Source organism: Dasypus novemcinctus, chromosome 3 (genome assembly GCF_030445035.2).
Source record: "Dasypus novemcinctus isolate mDasNov1 chromosome 3, mDasNov1.1.hap2, whole genome shotgun sequence".
Classification (NCBI taxonomy): domain Eukaryota; kingdom Metazoa; phylum Chordata; class Mammalia; order Cingulata; family Dasypodidae; genus Dasypus; species Dasypus novemcinctus.
The window spans coordinates 103,464,112-103,475,651 of NC_080675.1; positions in this window are offsets into that span (position 1 = coordinate 103,464,112).

The window sequence follows — 11,540 nt, forward strand, 5'->3', positions numbered from 1 at the left end:
TTATTTATTTATTTAATTTCCCCCCCTCCCCTGGTTGTCTGTTCTTGGTGTCTATTTGCTGCGTCTTGTTTCTTTGTCCGCTTCTGTTGTCGTCAGCGGCACGGGAAGTGTGGGCGGCGCCATTCCTGGGCGGGCTGCTCTTTCTTTTCACGCTGGGTGGCTTTCCTCACGGGCGCACTCCTTGCGCGTGGGGCTCCCCCACGTGGGGACACCCTTGCGTGGCACGGCACTCCTTGCGCTCATCAGCACTGCGCATGCCCAGCTCCACACGGGTCAAGGAGGCCCGGGGTTTGAACCGCGGACCTCCCATATGGTAGACGGACGCCCTAACCACTGGGCCAAAGTCCGTTTCCCTTTATAGTATTTTTATCAAGGAGGGGTGCTGTATTTTTTCAAATGCCTTTTCTGTGGCAATAGATAATATCATGTGATTTTCTTCTTTGATTTATTATATGGTGTATTATGCTGATTGATTTTCTTGCATACCTGGTATAAAACCCACTTGAACATGATGAATAATTATGTTAATATGTTGTTGGATTTGATTAGCAAGGATTTTCTTGAGGATATTTGCATCTGTATTCATTAGTGAAATGGGTCTGTGTATTAGTCAGCCAAAGGGGTGCTGATGCAAAGTAACAGAAATCCATTGGCTTTTATAAAGTGTATTTATTTGGGGTAGAAGCTTATAGTTACAAGGCCCTGAAGAGTCCAGCTCAAAGTTACTTTTCTAATCAAAGTCTGTTGCCACATGTTGAAGCAAGATGGCAGGCAATGTGTGCAAGGGTTGCCTTCTTCTCTCTCTTAAGGCTCCGTGGGCCCAATTTCTTCCATTCTTAGCTGTAGGCTAGAGGCTTATTTCTTTCCAGGTCTTCTTTGGTGTTCAGGGCTCTGGTCTCTTCAGCTGCAAAAGCATCAGGCAAATGGCTCATCTCTTTCCTGTGCTCCAGGACCAAGTTCTCTCCCCTGCCATGTCTATGGAATGCTCTCCATTCCCATATATCTTCTGTGTTCTTGATGGTCCATTTATATAGTCATCAGCAGGTGGGGACTCAACCCCACATACCCTATGATGTGGTCGAATCAAAGCCCTAATCTTGATTTAATCAAGTAAATATAAAACCTTTGAATTTAAATCAATCAAAGGGTATCATGCCCAGAGGAACAGATCAGTTTACGTAGTCAATATCTCTTTTTGGAATTCATAAATAATGTCAAACTGCCAGTCTGTAATTTTCTTTTTTTGTAATATCTTTATCTGTCTTTGGTATTAGGGTGCTATTGGTTTCATAGAATGAATGTGAGGGAAGCGGACTTAGCCAATGGATGGGGCATTCACCTACCACATGGGAGGTCCGTGGTTCAAATCCTAGGGCTCCATGACCCGTGTGGAGCTTGCCCATGTGCAGTGCTGATGCGCGCAAGGGGTGCCATGCCATGCAGGAGTGTCCCCCGCATAGGGGAGCCCCACGTGCAAGGAGTGTGCCTCATAGGGAGAGCTGCCTAGCGCAAAAGAAAAGTGCAATCTACCCAAGAATGGTGCCGCACACACGGAGAGCTGACACAACAAGATGACGCAACAAAAAGAAACACAGATTCCTGGTGCTGCTGACAAGAATAGAAGTGGTCACAGAAGAACACACAGCGAATGGACACAGAGAGAAGATAACTGGGGGAGACAAATAAATACATAATAAATCTTAAAAAAAAAAAAAGAATGAGTGTGATAGCATTCCCTCTTGTTCAAATTCTTAGAAGCACTTGAGTAAGATTGGTATTAAATCTTTGAATTTGAATGCTTGATAGAACTCACCTGTGACATCATCTGGTCCTAGACTTTTCATGTGAGGAGTTATTTGATAACTGTTTCAATCTCTTTATTGTTATTAGTTTGTTGAGGTCTTCTATTTCCTCTAGGGGTCAATGTAGATTGTTTATACATTCCTAGGAATTTTTCCATTTCCTCTGCATTGTCTAGGTTTTTGGCATACAGTTGTTCATAGTATTCTCTTATCTCTTTTATTTCTGCGAGGTCAGTAATAATGTCCTCATTTTCATTTTTTATTTTATTTATTTGCATCTTCTCTCTGTCAGTCTAGCTAAGGGTTTGTCAATTTTGTTAATATTCTCTAAGAACCAACTTTTGTTTTTGTTAATTATCTCTATTGGTTTTGTGTTCTCAGTTGCATCTATTTTTGCTCTAGTCTTTGTTATTTTATTCCTTCTACTTGCTCTGGGATTGGTTTGCTGTTCTTTTTCTAGTTCTTCCAGCTGTGTAGCTATGTTATTGATTTTAGCTCTTTCTTCTTTTTTAATGTAAGCATTGAGAGCTCTAAATTTCCCTTTCACCACTGTCTTTGCTGCATTCCATAGGTTCTGATATATTGTATACTCATTTTCATTCATTTCAAGATATCTATTAATTTCTCTCAAAATTTCTTCCATGACCCACTGATTATTCAAGAGTGTGTTGTTTAATCTCCATATATTTGTGAATTTTCCCTTTTTCTGCCTCTTGTTGATTTCCAGCCTTACTCCTTTAATATCAGAGGAGGTGCCTTGTATAATTTTGATCTTGTTAAATTTATTGAGATCTGCTTTGTGACCCAGTATATGGTCTATCCTGGAGAAAGATCCATGAGCACTTGAAAAGAATGTATATCCTGCTGTTTTGAGGTGCAATGTTCTGTATGTGCTATTAGGTTTACTCCATTTATCATATTATTCAAGCTATCTGTTTATTGATCCTCTGCCCAAATGTTCTAGCCAATGTTGAGAGTGGTGTATTGAAGTCTCCAACTGTTATTGTAAAGATATCTGTTTCTCCCTTGAGTTTTGTCAGTGCCTGCCTCATGTATCTTGGGGCATCTGGGTTAGGTGAATATATATTTAAGATTGTTATTTCTTTCTGGTGAATTGCCCCTTTTATTATTATATAATATCCTTCCTTGTCTCTAATAACAATTTTGCTTTTAAAGTATTTTTCATCTGATATAAGTATAGCTACTCAGCTTTTTTGTTTGTTTGTTTGGTTGGTTTTTTGTTACTGCATGTGTGGAATATCTTTCAGTCTATTGGTATCCTTGGATCTAAAGTGAGTCTCTTGCAAACAGCATACAGATAGCTCACATTTTCTTATCCATTCCACCAGTCTGTGTCTTTTATTTGGGAAGTTTAATCCATTAGCATTCAATGTCACTACTGTAAAGGCAGTTCTTATTTCATCCATTTTGAGCTTTAAGTTTTATCTGTCATATTTTATTATCACCACTTGTTTGAGACTTTTAGTTACTGTTATTGATACAATCTTCATTTCCAGACTCCCTTCCAAATCTCTCTCTTGTCTTGTCTTTTCAGGCTGCAACACTCCTTTTAGTATTTCTTGCAAAACTGGTCTCTTTGTTAGAAATTCTCTCAGTTTCTGTTTATCTGTGAATAATCTAAACTCACCCTCATTTTTTAAAAAAGATTTATTTATTTATTTATTTCTCTCCCCTTCCCCCCCCCACCCCGGTTGTCTGTTCTCTGTGTCTATTTGCTGCGTCTTCTTCTGTTGTTGTCAGCAGCATGGGAATCTATGTTTCTTTTGGTTTCGTTATCTTGTGTCAGCTTTCTGTGTGGGTGGTGCCATTCTTAGGCAGGCTGCACTTTCTTTCCCGCTGGGCGGCTCTCCTTATGGGGCGCACTGCTTGCGCGTGGGGCTCCCCTACGCGCGGGACACCCCTGCGTGGCAGGGCACTCCTTGCGCACATCAGCACTGCGCATGGGCCAGCTCCACATGGGTCAAGGAGGCCCGGGGTTTGAACCACGGACCTCCCATGTGGTAGACGGACACCCTAACCACTGGGCCAAGTCCGTTTCCCCCTCATTTTCAAAAGACAATCTTGTTGGATATAAGATGTATGACTGGTAGTTTTTCTCTTTCAATACCTTAACTATATTATACCAATGCTTTCTTGTCTCCATGGTTTCTGATGTGAAATTGGCCCTTAATCTTATTGGGTATCCCTTAAATGTTATGCATCACTTTTCTCTTGCTGCTCTCAGAATTCTTTCTCTTTGGCATTTGACATTCTAATTAGTATGTGTCTCATAGTTGGTCTGTTTAGCTTTATTCAGATGGAGTCTGTGTGCTTCTTTTATATGGGTATCTATGTCCTTCAATAGGGTTGGGAAATTTTATACCATTTGTGGCAGTTTGATATTGTTTATGAATTCCAAAAATAGATATTGGATTATATTTGGACTGGATTATTGGATTCAGAGGTTTTATTTTTACTTGATTAAATAATGATTAAGGCTTTGATTAGGCCTTAATCCCCACCTTCCTGGTGGGCAGGGACTCAAAGAGACAATGACAAGGTACAGGGTTTAGTTGGAGTTTTGAGCTGGAGCCCAGGAAGCAAGCTCAAAGAGAAGCAGAGCAGCTGAGCCTGGAAAGATTGGAGCTCCAGGGAGAGAGACGGAGCTTTTTGCCTGATAGTCTACAGCTGGCCTTGTGGAGACAGCAGGGCAGCTGAGCCCAGAGAGAAACAAGCTCTGGGAAGAGAGGATCTCAGGAAGCCTGAACTCTTGGCACATGTTGGCAGCCATCTTGCGCCAACATGTGGCAACAGACTTTGGTGAGAGAAATAATTTATGCTTTTGGCCTGGTAACTATAAGCATCTACCCCCAAATAAATACCCTTTATAAAATTCAGCAGATTTCTGGTATTTTGCATCAGCATCCCTTTAGCTGACTAATACACCATTACTTCTTCAAATATTCCTTCTGCCCCCTTTTCCTTCTCTTCACTTTCTGGAACACCCATGACACATAGGTTTGCATGTCTGTTGCTGTCATTTATTTCCCTGAGACCTGTTCAATTTTTTCCATTCTTTTCTTCATCTGTTCTTTCATATGTTCACTTTTGGAGGCCTGTCTTCAAGCACACCAGTCATTTCTTCTGCCTCCTCAAACCTTCTATTATATGCCTCCAGTGTATTTTTAGTTTCATTTACCGCACCTTTCATTACCATAAGATCTGCTATTTTTCTTTGTATGTTTTCACATTCTTCCATGTGCTCACCTACTGTCTTCTTAATATCCTTAATCTCTTTAGCCATCTCATTGACTTTATTAAGGAGATTTGTTTGAACATCTATGATTCATTGTCTCAACTCCTTTATGTCCTCTGTAGGCTTAGCATGTTCCTTTAACAGGGCCATATCTTCTTGTTTCTTGGTATGGATTGTAGTGTTTTTGTTGGTGTCTTGGCATCAGCTTACTAGATGTATTTATTCTGGGTGCAGTTTCTCTCTTTAGTGTAGGACTTTCTTGCCTTTTCTCCCTTGCTGGTGATGTAGTAGGAGCTGAGGATGTAGTTGGAGCTGTAAGCTGTGGAGGTTGAAGCTACCCATGTTGCCCCAGGAACTGATGAAGGCTCTCCCACCTTTCTCCTCTGCGAGGGGTAGGGACAGAGCTGCAGCCAAGTGTAATAATCTAAGTTGTGCAGAATGTAAGAGACCAATGAAACTTCACACCCTGTCCTCCCCTACCTGGGGCAGGGATGGAGCTGCACCTGTGGGTAGCATAGCAGTCTGTGCCATGTGGGTCTAAGATGACTGCAGTTGCCCAGGTAGACTGATGTAGCACTACACCCCCACTCCCTGCTAGGGGTGGGGATGTACCCTCTGGAGTGCTCAACAGTCTAATCCATGTGGGCTGACTACTTCTGCCTTTTGGGGGCTGCGAATGGAAACACCAGAGGTCAACATTTCAGTCCCTGTAGGCCAAAAGTGCCTGCCATTGCCTAGAGAGGCTGAGGAAACACCGGACCCCTCCTGTCCTATTAGGGGGTGGGGTTTGATCCACAGGCACCCAATAGTTCAGTTCCTGTAAGCCAAAAGTACCCACTCTTGCCCAGAAAGGCTGTGGAGACTTTGAACCTCTCCTCTCCTGAACCTCTCTGCCTGCTGTTGCCCAGAAAGACTGTGGAAACACCAACACCCTCCTTTCTTATTGGGGGGTGATTGGTAGATCCACCAATCCAGGACCTGCAAGCTGAAAGTGTCTCTCATTGCCAGGAAAGGCTTCCCCTCCTATCCTACTTGGGAGTGGGGATGGTGCTACAGGTGTCCAACTATTCAGTCTGTGTGGGCCAAAAGCACCTGCCCCAGAGAGGCTAGGGAAACACAATCCCTCTCTTGTCCTATTGGGGGTGGGGGTTGAGCCATAGGCTCCCAACAGTCAAGTTTGTGCAGGCCAAAAGCACCTGTAGATGCCCTGAGAAGCTGAGGAGACACCAGCCCCCTCCTGCCCTATAGGGGTGGAGGGATGGAGATGGAATAGAAGGTACTCAACAAATAAGTTCATGTGGGGTGAAAACGCCTTCAGTTGCCAGTCCCTTAACTTCATTGTGATTTTAGTCAGCCCTACTTCCCCTCATGCTGGGGGCAGTTAAAATAGTAGCTGCCGGCCTCTTTCTGACTTGGACAGGTTCAAACTTTAGCTCTTCTTAGCCAGCTGAGTCTACTAATCAGTAGCTGAAGTCAGTGCCCAACTGTCTCTTCCTCCCCTGTTTTTGGGAAATGGGAGCTTATAACTCCAGTCACGGAATAGCTCCTGAGGCAGCTTATATCACAGGCACTGGCCTCAGTGGCATGGAGTGCTCTACTTATGAATCTTCTCTGCAGATGGACAGTCTCCTCCTTCCATACTTTCAAGGATGTTGCAGGATACTCTTCTGGTCTTCTAGAGCCCCCAAACATGTGCTTTAGACAGCTCTGGGTGATTACTAACTGCCCTGTAGGAATAGCTTACTCTAGGAGCTCCTTACTCTGCCATGATCTTGTCCCTCCTTCTTTGTATTTGATTTTGTATCTCACCCTCCTCCTTTTCCAGGGACTAAAAAACTAACTATTTCTCATACTACATCATTCTATTCTGAGCTGTTGGATTTGGATTGGCACCTAAACAAGGACATTTTCTGTTCAAACAAGCAGATTTGCAAGAATAGATCCTTCCAGAAAAAACTTTTCCAGATGTGTTAAGTTTTTGGTCTATGCCATTTAACAATGTCTCTAAATAATTCTATTTGGCTATCCTTCCTGGTCCAATCATTTTCTGAAGTGTGCTCGAAAAAGCCTTTATGCAACTTCAAGGAGGGCTTCCATTGCAAATCCCCAGTTATTTGTATTCTTTTAATTCTACTATTACCTTCTGAATAGGACCATGTCATATTATTTTATTCATGACACTTTATTCTGTGTCGGTAGAGAGGTCTTAACAAGAGGAAACTCCATTTCCTCTTTATTTCCATTTCCAAGCCCCTTTAGTGGGAAAAATTTTTTTGGTAAGATCCTACCTTGCTGGTAATGGTGGGTTATTGCATCATTTCCATGTGGATTAGTTTTTTTCAATTTTGATTCATGGCTCAGGAGTGTCATAAAGTATCCCTGTCAGCAGTGACATGAATGAGTAGTATAATACCAGGAGAAGATATTGGTTAGTGAAATCTTTCTTCCTGTTTTTCATTAGTGAATCATTTCCTTACCCTTTCTTCATTTCAGGAGGGTTGTTGTGTAATTCACAGTTTCACAAATTTCCTTTATAGTGCTTCCCTCCAGTACTTGCTTAGGAAACTCTGAAGGTTATCATTCCCACAGATGTCATTAAAAGATAAGAATGACAATTACCATAAGTCATAATCATAAGTTACTGATGGCCTAACAGGTCTCTCCAAGCTTGGTTACTCTAAATTCATTCTGATGAGTAATTTCAGCTATCTTGGAAGATGTAAACTTTCTCCATCAATTGTCTGAATAACCAAACCAAATCCTTTGGGCATTTTTTCCTGTGTGCTAATTTTGAAAAGCCTCAATCTGATCTGATTAAAGCACTGTTTTATAACTTGAGCTTTGTGTAAGGATAATGAAGTGGGATTGAGAAAAGCTGAAAAGAGTAATAGGTACCTTTTAGTACTTGAAAGGCAAACTAAAGTTATTCCTTAAAGCACATACATCAGTGTAGGGTTGTTTGATTTGTAGGAATGTTCATACAATTAGGATTGCTTACCCACAAAGGGTACAGAGTTAAAATGTTGATAAGTTAAAATAGGCCCTATTTACACTTCTAAGTGTTAGGGTTTATGAAGTAAATTATTTCTAGGGTCTCTTTCTAAAAGAGAATCCATTCAAATGAATTAGTAGGGTTGGCCAATTTATTATTATTATTTTTAAATTAATTAATTTATTTTTATTTATTTCTCTCCCATTCCCCGTCCCCCCAGTTGTCTGCTTTTCTGTGTCCATTTGCTGTGTGTTCTTCTGTGTCCTTTTTAATTCTTGTCAGTGGTACAGGGAATCTGTGTCTCTTTTTGTTGCATCATCTTGCTGCGTCACCTCTCCATGTGTGCGGCGCCACTCCTTGGCAGGCTGCACTTTTTTTGCACTGGGTGACTCTCCTTACGGAGTGCACTCCTTGCGCGTGGGGCTCCCCTATGCGGGGGACACCCCTGAGTGGCTCGGCACACCTTGCACACATCAGCACTGCGCATGGGTCAGCTCACTACATGGGTCAGAAGGCCCAGGGTTTGAACCTTGGACCTCCCATGTGGTAGGTGGACGCCCTATCCATTGAGCCAAATTCACTTCCCCAATTTCTCTTAAATAAAATGATCTTTTAAAATAACTTTAATTAAAAAATAAAATTAATTGTAAAACTAAGCATTTATTATAGAAAATGGAAAATATAAATAGGCAAAAGAAGATAATCAACAAATCCTACTGTGAAAAAAAAACATGAATTTTTAATTTATACTTCAAGACTTTTCTTGGTTTATATTTAGACTTATTTAACATACATTTTAATAACCTATTTCATGAGGAGCCTTTTATGTCTTTTTGAAGAGAAAGAGGGGTGCAAAATGTGATTAATTCTCAATTTCAGTTTTAGAAAAAATGTCTCTTATAGTTCTGTTAGATTTTCAGGCTGCTTCATCAAGTGCTGGCCAAAATCATGAGATATCATCTTCATCCCAACTTCCATACTCTTTGCCCATCTCTGCCTGCAGCTGGAGTCACATGCCTTTCCCCAAGACCCCAACTGTCCTGAATGTCTTGTTAGATAAGAGTACTTCATAATTCACAATACTCATGTTCTCTTAAAAAGACTCCCAGAGTTCAAGTAAGTTTCAAAAGCACTGCTTATATCTTTCTTTAAGAGCTTCAGAAGTATTTCAAAGCTCTGTAAAGAAATTTTTGTTTAACCCAGCAGTTCCCAAACTTTTCTGATAAAAGAAGCCTTCTTTTTCTTTCTCCTTTTTTTTCCTTTCTTTAAATATTAACATCTTGTAGAACTAGTGTTCTGAAGAGCACCAGTTCTTTGGCCTTCTAACCAATTTAGGTTCAGATTAAATTTTGTTACTACAAGAGTGGTTCTGCCTTTCTATCCAGTGCCAAGAGATGAATTCCAGTCTTGGTCATCTCAGTGCTCTGATTTCTTGAAACTGGACATTTGCTTTGCACTTTCAAGTCCCCTCCTAAGGACATTACCCTGTTTCTCATGATTGTTGCCTTCCAACCTGCTGGCCTACTTCATTTCTTGCCTACCTGCTTACCCCTGGATTACTCTTCACAATACCTTTTATATGAAGCCCAGATGTATTTAAGGCCTCTATCAGCTGATGATTGGACTTATCTTGTTTATAGAGATAACCTGCTCTGACTAGCAGGACATCAGCTCCATAGTAGGATCTGTTCCCCCAGCACTCACTTCCTTCTGGGAGCTAGACTAATTATCCATGGCAGCAGTAACCATGTTACAATCTTCTCTGTCTTGAAAAATTACTTGAACAGGTAAAGTTAGGGGAAGGAGTGTCTTTGCAGAGAGAGACACAATCATACTGTGCTAAGCACTCTTGTAGGTGTTTTATAAATTAGCCTATTTCACAACATCCCCTGAGAAGTATTATTAAATTATGCAGATAAGGTAAAAATGGTACAGAAAAGAGCACAAAGGCAATGATCTAGGCTCTCAGTAGAAATGAGCATTGCTCTAAAGCTAGTGTTCTTTCTCCTTGGACATGCTGCTCCCTACCACTTACCACTTGGTGACAGTATACCTTAATTGCAGGAAATGTACTTGGGAGAGGAGAGAGATGGTCTCTTGGGATTCAAATTTGAAAGTCTACAAATGTCAAATATTGTCATCATCATAAATGTTTTTGGTTCACCTGCCTCCCAGGTATAGTGGTATAACAGTTCATATCAGAAAGAAACTATCTTAACAGGAGTAGGGTGCACTACTCAACTCGCCTCTACCACTTCTCCTTCTAAACATATCCCCCTCCAAAAACCAAACAAACAAAAAAAGCCCTGCATATGCCATGAGGAATGAGACTGGCTCATTTCTGCTTCTACTATTTTATACGATATGTTCCCTACTGTCATTACTTCCTTCCACAATCTGCACAGAAGATGGGGGGGAAGGAATTCAAGGCACTGACATCTCACATTGACTGCCAGAGTTACTTCGATGGAATTTTCCAAAGGTAATGAGGTTGAGCAATGTCTGTATTAACATATGGAAGAGCTATTAATGTCTTTAGGTCTCTTCAAGCATTGCCCTCTATTGGCTCAGCACCTCCAGCCTGAAATAATTCAACACTTTCATAGCTGAGGATCTTGCCGTCAATCCTTCCTCCCTCTTCCTAGCCACCCTGCATCCTGGTGACAGAATAATCCTTCCAAAATACTGATTTAATCCTGTCAATTTCCTACTCAAACCTTTACTGTTTCAATACCTACAGGATAAACTCCAAATTATTTTGATTGATAATCTGAGATCTTTACAAACTCAGTCTTAGGTTTTCAGCCTTGGATCCTGGATACTCTTCAAAGCTCTCTCCACTGCAGTCTAAATCAAAGTAAACAGTGGTGTTGAAACTCACATTGTGATTCCCCCTCTCTGCATTGAACACCTGCTTGGCAATATTCTGTTTAGCTTATTAGGCCCATCTCAAACTTTCCTCCCTGGTATCTCCCCTGATTCACCACTTGGAGGTGGTTTGCATGAGGGTTCTTTTTTATGTGTTGTTTATGGATCAGGGTTACTCTGCACATTGTCCCTGAATGATGGCCCTTACAAAAGTGGTGTGGGCAGAAAGAGTAAGTCAGCTCCTCTTCACTTAGAAGAAATATTTAAGGTAGTCCAAAGGAAGGAACTGGCCAGAGTGGTAGACACCTTACGAGGCTGCCTACTGTGAAGGCTAGTGGTGAACATCTTTTTGTGGACAGGGATAACAAAAATATGTGTGGGCTGCAAAATTATTTAAAACATTTTTTAAAAATTTATTGAACACCAAAGGAAAAATATTCAACATTATTGATTAGAATAGTGTCAACAAAGAAAACTGACCTTAATTTTCATCACTACAATGGCAATTCTTGTACATATATTTAAAGTACCGATATGAAGGCAGTTTTTAATTTTTATCTTTTTCAACTTAAAGCTCATTAACATTTGGCAGCCACATGAGGTCTGCAGGCTGCTCATCAAT